The sequence below is a fragment of the Aquarana catesbeiana genome, linkage group LG05 (genome assembly GCF_042186555.1).
Source record: "Aquarana catesbeiana isolate 2022-GZ linkage group LG05, ASM4218655v1, whole genome shotgun sequence".
Classification (NCBI taxonomy): Eukaryota; Metazoa; Chordata; class Amphibia; order Anura; family Ranidae; genus Aquarana; species Aquarana catesbeiana.
In genome coordinates, this window is record NC_133328.1 from 549198116 (window position 1) to 549220674 (window position 22559).

A 22559-nucleotide genomic window follows, 5' to 3' on the forward strand; every position below is an offset into this window, starting at 1 on the left:
GGGGTAAAACCTTTCTGGGCTGAAGTGGTTAAAAGCATTAAAACCAAATCAAAAGCAAGACAGCCCAGAAAATAAAATAGTTATTGGAATGTAGAAAAATCCTTGCAAACAGTTAAACATTTATTTAATTCTGCAGTGAACCAAGTGGATATGGCAGTTAATAGAAATAAAGATTAAACACCCGCACCTGAGTAACCACAAAAATGTTACTAGTAGTATAAGCAGCCGCTGTCTTTGCTATCCAAATAGATAAGCGAGTATGGGTGTATGTTCAGACTGCTTGCTTAACCTTCGATGATGAATTGTACTACAAATACTGTAGTAAATCCTATGAATAGCACTCTTAAACCAATCAAAGTTCCAACATGATAATATAAAAGTGACAAATAAAGTGCCATAGTGCAAATAAATAAAGTCTCTTAGTGCTTTATTATTACAGAGGTAATATAGTCACTCCGAACTCACCAGATGTTGGTGACTCCCTCAATGTATAGTGAGGAAAGTAAACTGGGCTTATAGGTCTTTTTGGGGGACCTATCCCACTGTGATGTTCCCTGGAGACTTCCCACACACCCAGACTTCCTCCTGTTGGGGTCCCAGAGGTCCAGAACATTTTTATATAGGCAGAAAATGAATGGAGAGGAGACCTCTCATAGTGTAAAATCCTATTGTATTTATTCTTATAAAAACGTACAAAATACAATGGTATAAAAAATGTAAAAAGCGCCATGATACAATTGAAAAAAAGACCCTCTATTTACTTGGAGAGATGGACGCTGCCTGCTTCCCTGGCATGCATTCCATTCTTTGGGCCGGAAGTGACGCATGGGAACTACATCTTGACGCGTTTCATCATCAGTAGGTGACGTTCTCAATAGCAGGGTTAAATACAAAAGGATTTTACACTGTGAGAGGTCTCCTCTCCATTCATTTTCTGCCTATATTAAAACATTCTGGACCTCTGGGATCCCGACAGGAGGAAGTCTGGACGTGTGAGAAGTCTCCAGGGAACATTACAGTGGGATAGGTCCCCCAAAAAGGCCTACAAGCCCAGTTGACTTTGTTCACTTGGTCCTGACAAAGCTCACGTGATCATGTGAGCGAAATGCATTGACGTCACTTCGTCAGGTGATCCGGCTTCTCTCTTCATTCATATGGCTTGTATCATCAGCCGTCCCATCCTGCTCCACACAGCTCACACAGACTGCATTGTGTCTATGAGACCTTCCTATGTGACATCAGTCACACATCAATACTGACACCTAAAGCTATCTCGGAGGTTGCTGTGAGGGGGAGTTGAATAGTGGTCTGCTACCACCGTGAACTAGCTGTCGGGGAGGACAGAGCATCAGTGAGAGATCGGGTTAGACTGCTCCTGGGATGCTGCTCCCGATTCCATATGCTAGTGTATTTGCTGCTGCCACTGTCGTGTGGATGTCACCTGTGACCACCAGCTTGCTAAGCTAGCATGCTAGCATGTATAATTTTATTTGTTTTCTTTTTTTAATGCACAATAAAAAAATTGTGGAGAATAATACTTGGCTATGTGTTTTACTTCAAAAGACAGTTTGGGAGTAGGCAGTTACATTAAAAAAAATACAATGTAAAATTGACAAGGGACACCAACATAGTTGTATCTTTAATCTTAAAAACTGGTGTGGTAACTTGCCCAAATAAGAAAAAAAAAAGCATAATAATATTATTCTTGATGTCACTAGAAAAAAAAAAGCCTTTGAAAATGTGTTTGCAATAACTCCATCAGTATCACCAGCAAAGCAGCTTCATTATTATCCCATTAACCTTGTTTCCACGTTGGAGGTATGGCTATGTGGCCGCAGTCCTTCCATGAAAACCACCTCTGGCCAGACTTCTCTAGGCAGTAGCTGGGTGTACCTGGGTCCCACTGGTTTCTGCAGTTTTGTGCTGATGGCAATGCTGGATATCTTCTGATGTTGAAGGGAAATAAGCATGATATTTCTTTCATCTGCTGCATTAGGTTTCCTTGGCCGACCACTGCGTCTATGGTCCTCAACATCGTCCATTTCTTTGTGCTTCTTCAAAAGAGCTTGAACAGCACATCTTGAAACCCCAGCCTGCTTTGAAATATTTGCCTAGGAGATATCTTGCTGATGCAGTATAACTACCTTGTGTCTTGCTGCTGCACTCAGTCTTGCCATAGTGTATGACCTGTGACATGAAACTGTCTTCCACAACCTCACCTTAGTAGCAGAGTTTGGCTGTTCCTCACCCAGTTTTAAGCCCCCCTACATCTCTTCTTCAGTTAATGCCTGTGTTTCAATCTACATATGAAATTGATGATCATCAGCACGTGCTTGGTATGATTGGTTAATCATACGACTGACTCTAATCCTACAAAATCCCTGACTTTGTGGAAGTTGTGACAAGTTGGGTAATTTGTAGCTCATTGGCAGCGCCAAACAGTGAGTTTACTCTGTGACCGAAGTACGCTTCAGGCAGGGGCGGACTGACAACTCATGGGGCCCCCGGGCAATAGGAGATCCTGGGGCCCCCTGTCCCCGCTCATGTGTTCCCACCCACACTCAAGCCACACCCACACAAATCCCCTCCTACATTTTGCACTGCCCACACTACATGCGTTCGTCACAGAATTACATTAAAGAAAGTGCAACAACAGGTACCTTTCCAAAATTAAAGTGATTGTAAAGGCTCGTTTTTTTTTTTAAATAACAAACATATCATACTTACCTTCACTGTGCAGCTCGTTTTGCACAGAGTGGCCCCGAACCTCGACATCTGGGGGTGGCTCTCGCGGCTCCTCCCCACATCAGATAACTCCCTAAGAGAAGCGCTCTCCCGGGGGGGGGGTTACCTTGCAGGTGGGCTCCCGAGTCCAGCATTTGCGTCTATAGACACATGTTTACATACATGTGCTCACCCTACATAAAGCTTTTCATATAGAGCATGTGCTGGGATCATGGGGGTGCTTTACATTTTTTTTTTTTATTATTTTTATTAACTTTATATAATTTTCACTGATCACCAATGTAAGGAACATTCTTCTCACTGACCTCCAATGTAAGGAACATTCTTCTCACTGATCACCAATGTAAGGAACATTCTTCCCACTGATCTCCAATATAAGAAACAGTCTTCTCACTGACCACCAATGTAAGGAACATTCTTCCCACTATTTATTTAATCCATATTGAGCACTATATTTGATTGGCTGCTTCTGCTTGGCACACACGCACAATCACGCACATGATGATGAAGTCATCATCATGTGCGATTGTGCATGTTTGCCAGGCCTAAGCAGAAGCAAACAGCCAATCAAATATAATGCTCAATATGGATTCAATAAATATGCATAGCCATAGATATCATAAATGACTACAGGAGATAACCAGAGACTGGGGATGCGACTACAGGAGATAACCAGAGGCTGCAAATGCGACTACCGGAAATAACCAGACTGCGAATGCGACTACAGGAAATAACCAGAGGCTGCGAATGCGAATGCGACTACAGGAAATAACCAGAGACTGGGGATGCAACTACAGGAAATAACCAGAGACTGCAAATGCGACTACAGGAAATAACCAGACTGCGAATGCGACTACAGGAGATAACCAGAGACTGTGAATGCGACTACAGGAAGTAACCAGAGACTGCGAATGCGACTACAGGAGATAACCAGACTGCGAATGCGACTACAGGAGATAACCAGAGACTGTGAATGTGACTACAGGAAGTAACCAGAGACTGCGAATGCGACTACAGGAGATAACCAGACTGCGAATGCGACTACAGGAAATAACCAGATTGCGAATGCGACTACAGGAAATAACCAGACTGCGAATGCGACTACAGGAAATAACCAGACTGCGAATGCGACTACAGGAGATAACCAGACTGCGAATGCGACTACAGGAAATAACCAGAGACTGCGAATGCGACTACAGGAGATAACCAGAGACTGCGAATGCGACTACAGGAAATAACCAGACTGCGAATGCGACAACAGGAGATAACCAGACTGCGAATGCGACTACAGGAAATAACCAGACTGCGAATGCGACTACAGGAAATAACCAGACTGCGAATGCGACTACAGGAGATAACCAGACTGCGAATGCGACTACAGGAAATAACCAGAGACTGCGAATGCGACTACAGGAAATAACCAGACTGCGAATGCGACTACAGGAAATAACCAGACTGCGAATGCGACTACAGGAGATAACTAGAGACTGCGAATGCGACTACAGGAAATAACCAGAGACTGCGAATGCGACTACAGGAAATAACCAGAGACTGCGAATGCGACTACAGGAAATAACCAGACTGCGAATGCGACTACAGGAAATAACCAGACTGCGAATGCGACTACAGGAGATAACCAGAGACTGCGAATGCGACTACAGGAGATAACCAGAGACTGCGAATGCGACTACAGGAGATAACCAGAGACTGCGAATGCGACTACAGGAAATAACCAGACTGCGAATGCGACTACAGGAGATAACCAGACTGCGAATGCAAATACAGGAGATAACCAGAGACTGCGAATGCGACTACAGGAAATAACCAGACTGCGAATGCGACTACAGGAAATAACCAGACTGCGAATGCGACTACAGGAGATAACCAGAGACTGTGAATGGGACTACAGGAAGTAACCAGAGACTGCAAATGCGACTACAGGAGATAACCAGACTGCGAATGCGACTACAGGAAATAACCAGACTGCGAATGCGACTACAGGAAATAACCAGACTGCGAATGTGACTACAGGAAATAACCAGACTGCGAATGCGACTACAGGAGATAACCAGACTGCGAATGCGACTACAGGAAATAACCAGAGACTGCGAATGCGACTACAGGAAATAACCAGACTGCGAATGCGACTACAGGAAATAACCAGACTGCGAATGCGACTACAGGAAATAACCAGACTGCGAATGCGACTACAGGAGATAACCAGAGACTGCGAATGCGACTACAGGAGATAACCAGACTGCGAATGCGACTACAGGAAATAACCAGACTGCGAATGCGACTACAGGAAATAACCAGACTGCGAATGCGACTACAGGAAATAACCAGACTGCGAATGCGACTACAGGAGATAACCAGACTGCAAATGCGACTACAGGAAATAACCAGAGACTGCGAATGCGACTACAGGAAATAACCAGACTGCGAATGCGACTACAGGAAATAACCAGACTGCGAATGCTACTACAGGAAGTAACCAGAGACTGCGAATGCGACTACAGGAGATAACCAGAGACTGCGAATGCGACTACAGGAGATAACCAGAGACTGCGAATGCGACTACAGGAAATAACCAGACTGCGAATGCGACTACAGGAGATAACCAGACTGCGAATGCGACTACAGGAGATAACCAGAGACTGCGAATGCGACTACAGGAGATGACCAGACTGCGAATGCGACTACAGGAAATAACCAGACTGCGAATGCGACTACAGGAGATAACCAGACTGCGAATGCGACTACAGGAGATAACCAGAGACTGCGAATGCGACTACAGGAAATAACCAGACTGCGAATGCGACTACAGGAAATAACCAGACTGCGAATGCGACTACAGGAGATAACCAGACTGCGACTAAAGGAGATGACCAGGTAGCCAGTTTTAAAATGTAAACTTTCAGCAATGCACCGCTATACAGGGGGGTAAACAACATTTCCAGGGATGGTTTAGCAAAAAAAAAAGGGGTCTACACGCCGTTTATATAATGTAGGCAGAAGGACCTACCTGACCATTCGGGCTCACCTCCCGCTCTCAGAGGTCCGGGGGCGGAGCTTTCGTCGGTAGGGGGCGGAGCTTTCGTCGGGAAAAGGGGTGGAGCTTTTGTCGGTAGGGGCGGGGCTTTCGCCGGTAGGGGCGGGGATTTCTGTGGTCCAGAGCGGAGCTCTCAGAAGTGCAGGAGAGACGCTCAGACTCAGACTACATGAGGAGGGGCGGGGCAGGGCAGGGTCAGAGCGTCAGTGGAGCTCCCTGCCCCGCCCCTCCCTGCTGACAGAGCCTCTCTCAGCCTAAGCCGAGGTCTGCTCGGGCAGCGGGCTGGCCGCGGTGCTGGGAGCTGTAAAAATCCAGGAGGACAGGTTTTCATGCGGTGCGGCGGGCGGCTTTTTTCCTCTGCTGACTGAGCCGCTCATGGGGCCCCTCCTGACGTCGGGCCCTCGGTCGGCGACCGAGTGACCGAATGGTCAGTCCGCCCCTGGCTTCAGGTATTTTTCTGCCCATGTTTATTTAAAACAAAGCATAAAGAAACACAAACATTCACACTTCAATAGTTTCCCATACATGTTGTTAATTTTTAGGCCCAGTTCACACTTGTGCGATGCCGGACATCGCACAGGCATCGCATGTAATTCGCAGCACACTGTCATTCACATTACATGCGATGTCTGTGCAGTGCGATATCAGCCGTACAGATAGTATGGCTGATATCGCACCACATTCGGTGCAAACACGCACAGGTCCCTTTTTTCTGTTCGGACCAGAATCGGATCTCCTGTGTTCACACATATGCGATCCGATTCATGTCCGGACTGTCAGTTCGCAGTGCGATATGCAAGCTGAACTGGGAGTGTCGTTAACAATGTATTGACACTCCCCAGCGATTCGCATATGGCAGTGTGAACTGACATGCGAGTCGGTGCGATGCGGGAACCCGCAGTAGATTCGCAGTGTTCTCGCATTGCACCAGTTTATCAATTTTTATGCTTACCAATTATGAAATATATTCTATTTTAATTTATTAATAAATATTTATACTTGTATACTTTATCAAAATTATTTTTTTAATGATTATAAATGTATTTTGCATTTATATGAATGGTGTATAGCTGCATTACATATGTGCATTACATTCATTTACTATACACCATTTACATTTAAATAGGGACATGTATGATCTTTAAATATTGATAAAAACAATGTTTTTTTTATAATTAGGTTAATGTATATTGTGTAGGGGGAATTTAACTTTATTATTTTATTAATATGTTGGGGAATAATGTGTGCTGATTCGTGTTACACTTTTGTATTTTATGGTTCCTCATACTGTAATCCCGCTATATCACGTGAGATTACAGTGAGAGGAGCCATTCTCAGGAGTTCCCAGCGTTTGTAGATCGCTCCTCAACTCAACATGAGAAGCGATCTACACGCTTTCATAAACAGGCACTCAGAGGAGAGCGATCTCCTCTGAGAATGCCTGAGAACTGAATCGCGGTATTTTACCGCAGCTTCATAAAAGGACACCTTAATGTCTAAACCACTGGCAACAAAAGTGAGTACACCCTAAGTGAAAAGGTCCAAATTGGGCCCAATGTGTCAATATTTTGAGTGGCCACCATTATTTTCCAGAACTGCCTCAAACCTCTTGGGCATGGAGTTCACCAGAGCTTCACAGTTTGCCACTGGAGTCCTCTTCCACTCCTCCGTGACAACATTGTGGGGGTGGTGGATGTTAGAGACCTTCTGCTCCTCCACCTTCCGTTTGAGGATGCCCTTCAGATGCTCAATAGGGTTTAGGTCTGGAGACATGCTTGGCCAGTCCATCACCTTTACCCTCAGCTTCTTTAGCAAGGCAGTGGTAGTTTTGAAGGTGTGTTTGGAGCCATTATCATGTTGGAAAACTGCCCTGCGGCCCAGTCTCCGAAGGGAGGGGATCATGCTCTGCTTCAGTATGTTACAGTACATGTTGGCATTCATGGTTTCCTCAAAGAACTGTAACTCCCCAGTGTCGGCAGCACTCATGCAGCCCCAGACTATGACATTCCCACCACAATGCTTGACTGTAGGCAAGATACACTTGTCTTTGTACTCCTCACCTGTTTGCCGCCACACACACTTGACACCATCTGAACCAAATAAGTTTATCTTGGTCTCATCAGACCACAAGACATGGTTACAGTAATCCATGAAATTAGTCTGCTTGTCTTCACAAACTTTGTGGGCTTTCTTGTGCATCATCTTTAGAAGAGGCTTTCTTCTGGGACGACAGCCATGCAGACCAATTTGATGTAGTGTGCGGCGTATGGTCTGAGCACTAATAGGCTGACCCCCCACCCCTTCAACCTCTGCAGCAATGCTGGCAGCACTCATATGTCTATTTCCCAAAGACAACCTCTGGATATGACACTGAGCACGAGCACTGAGGACGTGCACTCAACTTCTTTGGTTGACCATGGTGAGACCTGTTCTGAGTGGAACCTGTCCTGTTAAACGGCTGTAAGGTTTTGGCCACCATGCTGCAGCTCAGTTTCAGGATCTTGGCAATCTTCTTATAGCCTAGGCCATCTTTATGTAGAGCAACAATTCTTTTTTTCAGATCCTCAGAGAGTTCTTTGCCATGAGGTGCCATGTTGAACTTCCAGTGACCAGTATGAGAGAATGAGAGCGATAACACCAAATTTAACACACCTGCTCCCCATTCACACCCGAGACCTTGTAACACTAATGTGTCATATGACACCAGAGGAGGGAAAATGGCTAATTGGACCCAATTTGGACATTTTCACTTAGGGTTGTACTCACTTTTGTTGCCAGTGGTTTACACATTAATGGCTGTGTGTTGAGTTATTTTGTGGGGACAGCAAATTTACACTATACAAGATATTTTGCATTGTAGCAAAGTGTAATTTCTTCAGTGTTGTCACATGAAAAGATGTAATAAAATATTTACAGAAATGTGAGGGGTGTACTCACTTTTGTAAGATACTGTGTATATATATATATATATATACACACAGTGGGGACAGAAAGTATTCAGACCACCTTAAATTTTTCACTCTTTGTTATATTGCAGCCATTTGCTAAAATCATTTAAGTTCATTTTTCCTCATTAATGTACACACAGCACCCCATTTGACAGAAAAACACAGAATTGTTGACATTTTTGCAGATTTATCAAAAAAGAAAACCTGAAATATCACATGGTCCTAAGTATTCAGACCCTTTGCTGTGACACTCATATATTTAACTCAGGTGCTGTCCATTTCTTCTGATCATCCTTGAGATGGTTCTACACCTTCATTTGAGTCCAGCTGTGTTTGATTATACTGATTGGACTTGATTAGGAAAGCCACACACTTGTCTATATAAGACCTTACAGCTCACAGTGCGTGTCAGAGCAAATGAGAATCATGAGGTCAAAGGAACTGCCTGAAGAGCTCAGAGACAGAATTGTGGTAAGGCACAGATCTGGCCAAGGTTACAAAAAAAATTCTGCTGCACTTAAGGTGTCTAAGAACACAGTGGCCTCCATAATCCTTAAATGGAAGACGTTTGGGACGACCAGAACCCTTCCTAGAGCTGGCCGTCCGGCCAAACCGAGCTATCGGGGGAGAAGAACCTTGGTGAGAGAGGTAAGGAAGAACCCAAAGATCACCAGGAGATGGGAGAAAGTTGTAGAAAGTCAACCATCACTGCAGCCCTCCACCAGTCAGGGCTTTATGTCAGAGTGGCCCAACGTACGCCTCTCCTCAGTGCAAGACACATGAAAGCCCGCATGGAGTTTGTTAAAAAACACCTGAAGGACTCCAAGATGGTGAGAAATAAGATTCTCTGGTCTGATGATACCAAGATAGAACTTTTTGGCCTTAATTCTAAGCGGTATGTGTGGAGAAAACCAGGCACTGCTCATCACCTGTCCAATACAGTCCCAACAGTGAAGCATGGTGGTGGCAGCATCATGCTGTGGGGGTGTTTTTCAGCTGCAGGGACAGGACAACTGGTTGCAATCGAGGGAAAGATGAATGCGGTCAAGTACAGGGATATCCTGGATGAAAACCTTCTCCAGAGTGCTCAGGACCTCAGACTGGGCCGAAGGTTTACCTTCCAACAAGACAATGACCCTAAGCACAGAACTAAAATAATGAAGGAGTGGCTTCACAACAACTCTGTGACTGTTCTTGAATGGCCCAACCAGAGCCCTGACTTTAAACCCAATTGGGCATCTCTGGACAGACCTAAAAATGGCTGTCCACCAACGTTTACCATCCAACCTGACAGAACTGGAGAGGATCTGCAAGGAGGAATGGCAGAGGATCCCCAAATCCAGGTGTGTCAGCAACGGAAGAAGAAAAGAGGGAAGTAGACGACAGAGAAGACCAGGCCAACGCTAGCAAAAGAGCCGGCAAAAGAGCAGAAGATAGCGGAGGAGCCCGGCAGAATATACCGAAAAGCAGGAGAAGAACCGGAGAGCGCGGAGAAGAGGCCGGAAAACACTGAGAAGTCGGAAGAGACCTCCGAAGTGGGAAGAAGACCCCCGGAGCTGCCTAATAAATTACTTTAAAAACCTGTCTAGTGTTTTTTTTCCTAGGTGAATGGGTAGGGGTACGATGTACCCCATACTCATTCACATAGGGTGGGGGTCCGGGATCTGGGGGCCCCCTTATTAAAGGGGGCTCCCGGATTCCGATAAGCCCCCCGCCCGCAGGCCCTGACAACCAACGGCCAGGGTTGTCAGGAAGAGGCCCTTGTCCTTATCAACATGGGGACAAGGTGCTTAGGGGTGGGGGGGCCGTAGGGCGCCCCTCTACCCCAAAGCACCCACCCCCCATGTTGAGGGCATGCGGCCTGGTATGGTTCAGGAGGGGGGGCGCTCGCTCGTCCCCATCCCCTTTCCTCACCAGCCAGGCTGCGTGCTCAGATAAGGGTCTGATATGGATTTTGGGGGGTCCCCTACCCCGTTTTTTCGGTGTAGGGAGTTCCCCTTAAAATCCATATCAGACAGAAGGGCCTGGTATGCTCTTGGAGGGGGAACCCATGCCGGTTTTTAATTTAAAATTTGGCGTGGAGTTCCCCCTCAAAATCATCAGAGCACAAGTCGCATGCCAAAGTCGGATCATGCAAGACAGCAATCCGACTTTGATCCGACTTCAATGATAGTCAATGGGCTGAAGTAAGATCAAAGTTGGACCAAAGTAGTACAGGGAGCATTTCCAAAGTCGGACCAACTTGTGTCGGACCAGTTAAGGCAGCTCCCATAGGGAAACATTGATTTTCACACGTCATGCGACATGAGCTCCCAATGTCGGAGCATTTGTCGCACCATTGTGAATCCGGCCTTAGGGTATTGGGGGGGTTCAGGTGGGTCCGAAAACCAGTCAGTATCTGGTGTGACCTCCATTTGCTTCACGCAGTGCAGCACATCTCCTTCGCATGGAGTTAATCAGGTTGTTGATTGTGGCCTGTGGAATGTTGGTCGATTCCTCTTCAATGGCTGTGCAAAGTTGCTGGATATTGTCAGGAACTGGAACACGCTGTCGTATACTCTGATCCAGAGCATCCCAAACATGGTCAATTGGTCAATGGATGACATGTCTGGTGAGTATGCTGGCCATGCAAGAACTGGGATGTTTTGAGCTTCCAGGAATTGTGCACAGATCGTTGCAACATGGGGCCGTGCATTACCATCCTGCAACTTGAGGTGATGGTTGTGGATGAATGACACAACAATAAGGCTTCAGGATCTCGTCACGGTATCCCTGTGCATTCAAAATGCCATCAATAAAATGCACCTGTGTTCGTTATCAATAGCATACACCTGCCCATACCATAACCGTACCGCCACCATGGGCCACTCGATCCACAATGTTGACATCAGCAAACCGCTCACCCACACAACGCCATACACACTGCCATCTGCCCTGTACAGTGAAAACCGGGATTCATCTGTGAAGAGAACACCTCTCCAAAGTGCCAGACACCATCGATTGTGAGCATTTGCCCACTCAAGTTGTTTACGATGATGAACTGCAGTCAGGTCGAGACCCCGATGAGGAAGACGAGCATGCAAATGAGCTTCCCTGAGACGGTTTCTGACGGTTTGTGCAGAAATTCTTTGGTTATGCAAACCGATTGTTGCAGCAGCTGTCCGAGTGGCTGGTCTCAGACGATTTTGGAGGTGAAGATGCTGGATGTGGAGGTCCTTGGCTGGTGTGGTTAAACATGGTCTGCAGTTGTGAGGCCGGTTGGATGTACTGCCAAATTCTCTGAAATGCCTTTAGAGATGGCTTATGGTAAAGAAATGAACATTCAATTCAAGGGCAACAGCTTTGGTGGACATTCCTGCAGTCAGCATGCCAACTGAATGCTCTCTCAAAACTTGCAACATCTGTGGCATTGTGCTGTGCGATAAAACTGCATATTTTAGAGTGGCCTTTTATTGTGGCCAGCCTAATGCCCCTTACACACGGTCGGACATTGATCGGACATTCCGACAATAAAATCCATGGATTTTTTCCGACGGATGTTGGCTCAAACTTGTCTTGCATACACACGGTTGCACAAAGTTGTCGGAAAATCCAATCGTTCTGAACGCGGTGACATAAAACACGTACGTCGGGACTATAAACGGGGCAATAGCCAATAGCTTTCGTCTCTTAATTTATTCTGAGCATGCGTGGCACTTTGTCCTTCGGATTTGTCTACACATGATCGGAATTTAAAGGATCGGATTTTGTTATCGGAAAATTTTATAGCATGCTCTCAAACTTTGTGTGTCAGAAATTCCGATGGAAAAAGTCCGATGGAGCCCACACACAGTCGGAATTTCCGACAACAAGCTCCGATCGCACATATTCCGTCGGGAAGTCCGACTGTGTGTACAGGGCATAAGGCACACCTGTGCAATAATTATGCTGTCTAATCAGCATCTTGATGTGCCACACCTGTGAGGTGGATGGATTATCTTGGCAAAGGAGAAGTGCTCACTAACACAAATTTAGACAGATTTGTGAACAACATTTGAGAGAAATAGGCCTTTTTTGTACATAGAAAAAGTCGTAGATCTTTGCGTTCAGCTCATGATAAATAGGGGCAAGCACAAAAGTGTTGTGTTTATAAGTTATGCTCACAGTGTGTGTGTATGTATATATATATATCACCCTCCTAGGTAGGTGCTAGAAGTGAGTATTGTTTTTGGTCTTTCTGCTTACCAGGAGGATGGTCGGGTGGGTCTTGGAGTGCTCTCTGCCTACCAGGGAGTGAGATCTATTGGTTAGGTCTCCTCATTGTGCTCAGGTGCAGCTTGGATTGTTTGTCTGTCCCTTACTGGTCCAATAGTGAGGCATATTGGACAGTGGGAGGGGACCTGACACGTGAGTGCATAGGCTTTGTTACAGTCCTGGTCATTGGCAGAGGAAAGTGCTGCATTGCATTCTGGGATACTGTATTTAAAGCCTGGGCACATGTGCTCAGAGTTAGTTGAGCCAGGGAACAGGAGGGAGGGGGCAGCTGCCCTCTTCTCTGTGGAGGTGGCCGCGTGGCCCTGGGTGGTCGACCCAGGGGCCTAGAGAAAGAGAGAAGCTGAACCCAGAGGTCCTGCAGAGCTGCCTGGAAGGGAGATACCAGGAAGAATCTGATTCTGCCCACTGTGAGTTCAGATGTGTGTCTTTGGGGCCTGTCGAATGAGGGCTGCCCCCTTCGGCTAGAAGAGTCATTGGACAGGTGTCAGTAAAGGGGATGCTAGAGAGTGTCCTGAAGATAATGTAGTGCATCAAGTCTGCTGCTAGTGAGAGCAAGAACACTTAATTCCTCCATATATGTGGCTGTATGGTTAAAGCAGTGTGACTGCTTCTACTAATAATCTGGTGAGGCCAAGTGAGAGTTGTCCTTATCCATTGTGCATAGTTCCAGTTGGAGTATCCCACTAATTCCTTCTCCCATCCAAGTTCCAAAATAAAATACAAAAACACAAATACCCTGGACTGGTTATTGAGTAACGAGCAAGCGGGAGCAAAGGTGGGACAAAGTAGAAACCCCTAGCAACCAAGTGGAAACTATTAGCAACCAGCTGCAGGTAAACAGAAAGAGGCCTAATGTCACGTACACACGGGCGGACTTTTCGACCATACTGGTCCGACGGACCGAATCCGGCAGACAATCTGACCGTGTGTGGGCTCCATCGGACCTGCAGCAGACTTTTTCGGTCAAAAATCTGACGGACTTTAGATTTGGAACATGTTTCAAATTTGTCCAATGGACTCGAGTCCGGTCAAAAAATCCGCTCGTCTGTATGCTAGTCCAATGGACGAAAACCCACTCTAGGGCAGCTTTTGGCTACCGGCTATCGATTTCCTTATTTTAGTCCGGTCGTATGTCATCATCATCAGAAAAGTCTGCCCGTGTGTACACGGCATAAGAAGTCAACACTACTAGCCCTATGGGGACAGTGCTACATAGACACGCACACACATATATATATATATTTATACAGTATATATACAGTATAGAAAAGAATCACCCCCTTTAAATATTCACATTTTGCTGCTTTGCAGCCTGAAATGAAGACAGACACAGTTTTTGTTTTATCCAGCTATATTTACTAGTGCATCTTATAACATCCAAGTAAAAGATATAACAGCAACATGTCAGAAAAAAGTAATAAAAAATCAAAAAACAAAATCACTGAGTTGGAAAAGGTATCACCCCCTTGTGTCAGTATTTTGTTGAACCACCTTTTGCTTTAATTACTTTAGCCTATGTCTCTACTAACTTTGCACATCTAGACTTTGCAATATTTGTTCTTTGCAGAACTGCTCAGGTTCAGTTAAATTTGATGGTGACCATTTGTCTACTGCAGTCTTCAAGTCATTCCACAGAATTTCAATGTGGTTTAAGTCTGGGCTCTGACTAGGCCATGCAAGGACATTCGCCTTTTTCTCCTTCAACCACTATGTGCTCATTTTTGCAGTGTGCTTTGGGTCATTGTCATGTTGGAAGTTAAACCTTCATCCCTTTGACAACTTTCTGGCAGAGGGCAGCAGATTTTCTTCAAGAATTTGATGGTATTTTGTCCCATCCATTTTTCCTTCTATCCTGACAAGTACCCCAGTCCCTGCTGCAGAGAAACCCCCATAACAGGATATTACCACCTCCATGCTTTACTGTAGGAATGGTATTATTTGGATGGTCAGCTGCATTGGATTTCCGTCAGATATAGTGTTTGGTGTTAAGGCCAAATAATTCAATTTTAGTCTGATCATAACACCTTTTTCCATGTGGCCTCAGAATCTTCAAGGTATGTTTTGGCAAAGCTCAGCCTTGACTGCATGTGGCCTTTTTGAGGAGTGGCTTTTTTTCTTGCAACCCTCCCATATTGGCCACATTTGTGCAGAATTTGTGATTATGTTGTCACATGCACACAATGACCACTCTTTGTCATAAATTCCCGCAACTGCTTTAGAGTTGCTGTAGGCCTCTTGGTAGCCTCTCCGACCAGTTTACTCCTGGCCTCCTCAGAGTTTGGAGCAACATCTTGATCCAGGAAGGGTCTGTGTTGTACCAAATACCTTCCACTTCTTAATAATAGACTTCACTGTACTTCTAGGCATTAATAAAGCTTTTGATTTTTTTTTGTATTCATCTCCTGACTTGTGCCTGTCCACAACTTTATCCTGGAGATCTTTTGTCAGTGCCTTGCCACCCATAGTTGATTGTTTGCTTCAGTTGCACTACCAGGGTCTGAAATGCTCCAAGAAAGCTGAGCTAATCAAAATGACCACAGCTGATCACAGTTGAAAGTCAAGTGGCTTTATGTGCCATTGAGAAGGTGATTAGCTACACCTGATTTACAAGTCATTTTTAGGAGGGGGTATCCTTTTTCCAACTCAGTGATTCTGTTTTTGATTTTTTTTTTCTGACATGTTGGTGTTATATCTTTCACTTGGATGTTATAAATTGCACTGGGTAAATACAGCTAGATAAAACAAAAAAAGGTGTCTGTCTTCATTTTAGACTGCAAAGCAACAAAATGTGATTATTTTAAAGGGGGGTCATTCTTTTCTTTACCCACTATATATAAGACCCATACAGCAAAGGAGATTACAGCTCAAATGCTAGCAGTAAATTGCATGCTCACTAATAGACATTAGTTCTCCAAAGGACTGTTGATTGTTGAATACAGGGAGTACAAAAAGGGTGCATAGAACCAATGTATTACAGTCAAAAATTTATAAACTGTACTTCTTTTCCACATTTATTTTAAACACCACTTTACAGAATACATACAATGAGATACCATTGTTGAGGTCTTTTTTTCTGAAGTCCAGGCACTTTCTATTGCTTTCAAATGTTATATTAGGGACCAAGTGAAATCTTATTACATGATTATTTAACGTGTTGGATCAATTTCTTAGCATTATTCATGTAGGTAAATTCAACAAGATGAACAATTGTTCAATTAATATATATAACACTCTAGGGATGGTATTTGTAAGAGAGAGATAAATTTTGGAATTTTATATTGTCCTTATCCTATTTCAGCAAACCCCATACCACTTCAGAATTTTAACTACTACGACCCAGTTTTCAATGGAAAGGCTAACTATGTTGTGCTGCCCCCTTTACCCCCCTTTACCCCCCTTTACATACTAAGCTGGTATAGCTTAGTATGACAATAACACGTTTAAATGCCATAGTCACGCAAAACACACTGGGGCTGGGGCTGAAGAGGCTGATTCAGTGTTTCCATTCTATATTCACACACCTACAGAAACTTTCACCTGATTCTGCTAGAACCTTGGCTCTAACAGACTCAGAATGGGTGCGCAGTATATACATAAAACACCATACTACCAACAAAAATAGACAAAGTTTGCAATAATAACAAAGAGAGGCAGCCTTGCCCTGTTGATTACATTACGAGAGGGCCTCTTCCAGTGTAATCAGAGGGGTTCTGCTGTCCACGTGAGTTTTATAAAAGTAAAAAAATGTAATCCCTTACTAACTTTTAGCTAAGCCTAATTCTTTTTTTTTGTCAGCTCCTTCATCTCCTGTTCCCCTTAGTTTTATTTTTTATACATTTTTTTTACTATTTTTGCACCAGAAACATAATTTTAGTACAAAGAGACAAATCAGTGAATAAAATCTGGAATTTGGATAAGTTACAAAAAACCTTATTGGATGGAAGAACACATTTTGGTTATCATAATGTTAACCACTTCAGCCCCGGAAGAATTTACCCCCTTCCTGACCAGGCCATTTTTTGCGATACGGCACTGCGTCGCTTTAACTGACAATTGCGCAGTCATGCGACACTGTACCCAAACAAAATTAATGTACTTTTTTCCCCACAAACAGAACTTTCTTTTGGTGGTATTTGATCACCTCTGCGGTTTTTATTATTTGTGCTATAAACAAAAAAAGAGCGACAATTTTGAAAAAAACACAATATTTTGTACTTTTTGGTATAATAGATATCCCTATTTAAAAAAAAAAAAAAAAATTTTTCCTCAGTTTAGGCCGATATGTATTCTTCTACATATTTTTGGTAAAAAAAATCACAATAAGCATATATTGATTGGTTTGCGCAAAAGTTATAGCGTCTACAAAATAGGGGATATATTTATGGCATTTTTATTATTATTATTTTTTTTTTTTACTAGTAATGGCGATGATCAGTGATTTTTATCGTGAATGCGACATTGCGGCGGGCAGATCGGACACTTTTACAACTTTTTTGGGACCAGTGACATTTATACAGCGATCAGAGCTAAAAATAGCCACTGATTACTGTATAAATGTCATTGGCAGGGAAGGGGGAAGGAGTTAACACTAGGGGGCGATCAAGGGGGCTAAATGTGTTCCCTAGGTGTGTACTAACTGTAGGGGGGATGGGACTGACTATGGGAGGAGACCGATCGGTGTTCATACTTAGTATGAACACATGATCTGTCTGCTCTCCCCTGAGAGAACCGGGATTTGTGTGTTTACACACACAGATCCTGGTTCTCACTCTGCCACGAGCGATTGCGGGTGCCCGGTGCAATGTCATTGCACTGGCCGGGCACGTGCATCGGCTCCGGGGACACGTTGCGGGCACGCACGTGCCTGATAAAGCATCCTAAAGAGCCTACGTACAGCTACGACGGCTCTTCCAGCAGTGCCATCCTGCCACAGTATAACTGCGGTGGCTGGTCCGATAGTGGTTAAAGAAGTCCTGGCTCTGTTTCTCCAAAATTATTATGACTAACTCTTATTAGTTTAACCATGTCCCAACAGCCAAACCTGTTCTGTTCTGTTTTCCATGGACCAAAGGATAATAAATCTATGGCCGCTGGACTGTTGTTTAAAGATAGAGGACCCCCCAACCAATAACCCCTTCAGCTACAGAGGCAGCGGTGTGCACATGCCTATAGCCGCTGACTATCTGCTGTTGCATGTATACAGTCCTTGACAGTTTTCTGCAGCATTACATTTGATGACTATTATATGGGGCAGTTTTGTGACTGAAATCAATGAGCTCCATGCATGTCTGACCCACTCACTAAAGCAGTCCCTAGATGAATCCTTTTTTGTTCAAACAGCAGTTCACTGCCGCCAAAATACACTGATCAGCTTTAGGCTTTAGGCCCCTTTGGCCGGTTTGTTGCGGCCCCCAGATTCCTGTGGCAAGAATCTACAGATTCGTCCTTCTTGAATTACCTAGTTATGTAATCTCTGCTGTTATCATGCTGTTTGTCACATGTAGCTGAACACAGAGTGATTAGCTGGGTCCAGGCTCAGACATCAGTCCCAAGCTGCAGCTAATCACTCTGTGTGCACCTACATGTTATCAGCAGTGGCCGCCGTCAGCCTGCTATTAGTTTAAATAAGTTGGCCTAAGCAGCCGCTGATGGTTGCATAGTCCAGTCATTCCAACAGCAAGAATCTGCAGAATCTGGTGGCCTCAACAAACCAACTGCGTAAAGGGAACCTTAAAGTGTTACTAAACCCACAACAGTAAAATCTGTCTGTATATGCAGCATAGCATGATTGTTATACTCACTGTGGAACTTAAGAGGTTAATCCTCTGCATTGTGTAAAAAGGCTGTTTGATCCTGTATGCACAGATCCTCCCCCTCCTGCACTGTCTATCTGGGGAAGGCCAGCTAACACAGGCAGGGTAGCCGACCTGCACATGCTCAGTTGTGTCTTTTATGCTGGAGAGAACAGTTTCTTGTTCTCAGAGCTAGCCAGGTCACATAAAATTGACATCACACATGTGGGCGTGTATACAGGCTGTAGTGAAAACCTACCTGAGCTCTCAGCATTGAAGAAACTGTGCAGTTTATTATGTGACCGTGGTATATAGATCATCCAAAAAGGTATATAATGGCAGTATTTTAATGTAAAATGAAGATTTATAAGCTGGGGGCACTGTGGGGGGGGGGGGGGGTGAACTATTTTCATATTACTGGGTTTAGTAACACTTTAATTACACAGCTCTACTAATGCAAGGTAATTAGGTTGTACATTTTAAATGTACTCTTCTATGTTACCTGTTTATGAATATAACTCCTTTCTTGGAAATGAAAGATTTTACTCATTGATAACGTTATCCAAACTTCCTTCATTTCTGAGAGTTTAGCAGAAGAAACATCTTACTGGTCATGAAGGGATCTCCCACTTACCAGCAATAACTTTGTATTGCTAGCCTGTGAGTGATTTTTATAAAATTAAATGTATAAATTTAGAAGCACTGCTTCTTAGGTATAGGGGTGGAGGGACCAAAATCTGAAGATAACAATAACTAATGGGGTTCTAATATGTAATTCATCTCATATTTTCTCCCAGCTTCTTTGCTTATGCAGAAAACACCTTATGAAGTGCTTTGTAAAGTGCTTTGTATGCTGTATCGCATTATAAGTATGTTTTAAGTGTGCATTTTCTGTATTGGCCACTAGAGGGATACTCCTTCTGAGCAGAACTATGAACAATGCTTTGTCTTATACAGACACATTCCTCACTTTGTAAGCTGCCAGGGAGGTTATAGGGAAAGGTTTATCAATGGCTATGATCTGCGCTGCAGATTTAATTGCAAAAAGAATGTTTTATGACATCTAGTTCATTTCAGGTCAAATAAAATCCATCTCGGCATTACCTCTTGGAGAACACAAAAACAAATATTAAAAGGGTGGAATGTATGATGCAAATACTTTTTAAAGCACTAAAGGTCTGTGGCCGGGTTGCAAGGTTCATCCTCTGAATACAGAATTCATCCCTAGAACAGAGAACTTCTCAGGGCAAGAACTCAGAGACATAGGCGTGCGCATGGGGGGTGCTGAGTGTGCCTGGGCACACCCTAATCACCCCCTGTTAGTGTAGCTGCATGCTGGCTGTCTCCGGAGTTCTCCTGTGAACTGCTGCAAGAGTGTATAGCGCTTTCACATTGAGCAGATCGCCAGGCTTGTAAGAGCCGCTCAGTGCCTTAAAGTGTCATGTAATGTCCCTGCTTGCAGAGACCATCTGTCAAAACTCGGCAGTGATGTCAGGGGTGGGCGGGGCCGAACAGCTAGTGAGTGCTAGCTAGTGAGTGTACAGCTTGTATAACAGTGTAAATGTGCTGTCCCCTCAAAATAACTCAACACACAGCCATTAATGTCTAAACTGCTGGCAACAAAAGTGAGTACACCCCTAAGTGAAAATGTCCAAATTGGGCGATATTAGCCATTTTCCCTCCCTGGTGTCATGTGACTCATTACTGTTACAAGGTCTCAGGTTTGAATGGGGAGCAGGTGTGTTAAATTTGGTGTTATCGCTCTCACTCTCTCATACTGGTCACTGGAAGCTCAACATGGCACCTCATGGCAAAGAACTCTCTGAGGATCTGAAAAAAAAATGTTGCTCTACATAAAGATGGCCTAGGCTTTAAGAAGATTGCCAAGACCCTGAAACGGAGCTGCAGCACAGTGGCCAAGACCATTCCACTCAGAACAGGCCTCGCCATGGTTGACCAAAGAAGTTGAGTGCACATGCTCAGCGTCATATCCAGAAGCTGTCTTTGGGAAATAGACATATGAGTGCTGCCAGCATTGCTGCAGAGGTTGAAGATGTGGGGGGGCAGCCTGTCAGTGTTCAGATCATACGCTGCACACTGCATCAAATTGGTCTGCATGGCTGTCATCCCAGAAGGAGGCCTCTTCTAAAGATAATGCACAAGAAAGCCCACAAACAGTTTGCTAAAGACAAGCAGACTAAGGACATGGATTACTGGAACCGTGTCCTGTGGTCTGATGAGACCAAGATAAACTTATTTGGTTCAGATAGTGTCAAGCGTGTGTGGCGGCAACCAGGTGAGGAGTACAAGTACAAGTGTGTCTTGCCTACAGTCAAGTATGGTGGTGGGAGTATCATGGTCTTGGGCTGCATGAGTACTACCAGCACTGGAGAGCTACAGTTCATTAAGGGAACCATGAATGCCAACATGTACTGTGACATACTGAAGCAGAGCATGATCCCCTCCCTTCAGAGACTGGGCCACAGGGCAGTATTCCAACATGATAACGACCCCAAACACACCTCCAAGACAACCACTGCCTTGCTAAAGAAGCTGGGGGTAAAGGTGATGGACTGGCCAAGCATGTCTCCAGACCTAAACCCTATTGAACATCTGTGGGGCATCCTCAAACGGAAGGTGAAGGAGCGCAAGGTCTCTAACATCCACCAGCTCCGTGATGTCGTCATGGAGGAGTGGAAGAGGACTCCAATGGCAATCTGTGAAGCTCTGGTGAACTCCATGCCCAAGGGTTAAGGCAGCATTGAAAAATATTGACACTTTGGGCCCATTTGTAAATTTTCACTTACTTTTGTTGCCAGCGGTTTAGACAATAATGGCTGTGTGTTGAGTTATTTTGAGGTGACAGCAAATTTACACTGTTATACAAGCTGTACACTCACTACTTTACATACACGCATGTGTGTTTGAGCTTTGGGGTGCACACCCTAATGCAAAAGGCTGCGCACGCCTATGCTCAGAGATGTGAAGAGGCTCCTACACTGTCCTGTCCTGTTCCAGCCGTGTGACACCAACCTATTCAAACATGAGCATGGTTACAGTAATTTCACTGTGAAGGGTCAAACATTCACTCTGAGCACAGCATACCAGTGGCGGCTGGTGCTCTAAATTTTTGGGGGGCGCAAACAAACAAAAATTCTGAAAAAAACCCCATTAATTTCAGCCTCACTGTACCATCAATCACAGCCACTGTACCATCAATTGTCGCCACTGTGCCCATCAATTGCCACCACTGTGCCATCAAACGTAGCCACTGTGCCCATCAATTGCTGCCACTGTGCCCATCAATTGCCACCACTGTGCCCATCAATTTTCGCCACTGTGCCCATCAATTGGCACCACTGTGCCCCATCAAACACAGCCTGTGTGCACCCCGCCGGCTCGCCGTCTGCACTTACCTGTCTCAGTGGGACAGCTCCTCGATGTCTTCTCCCATCCTCTCTTTCCATCCTCTGACATGATTGGATGCCTGGCGTCCAATCACAGCGCCTGTCGTTTCAGCCAATTAGGTGACGAGTAACAGATCAGAGTACCTGATTGGCGGAGAGGCGGTGTAGTGTTAGGAAAGCGAATATTCATTCGCTTTTCTAACATAGCTGAGTGACCTGCAAGTGCCCAGCATGGTGCTCGCAGGTCACCTTTTTTGATGCCTATTAGAGCCTTTGGCTCCAATCAGGTGGTTCAAAAACACCCCCCCGCTTCTGTAATTCAGGTGCCCTGCGCCCGAAAAGGTGGCAGCGGCGGCCATGG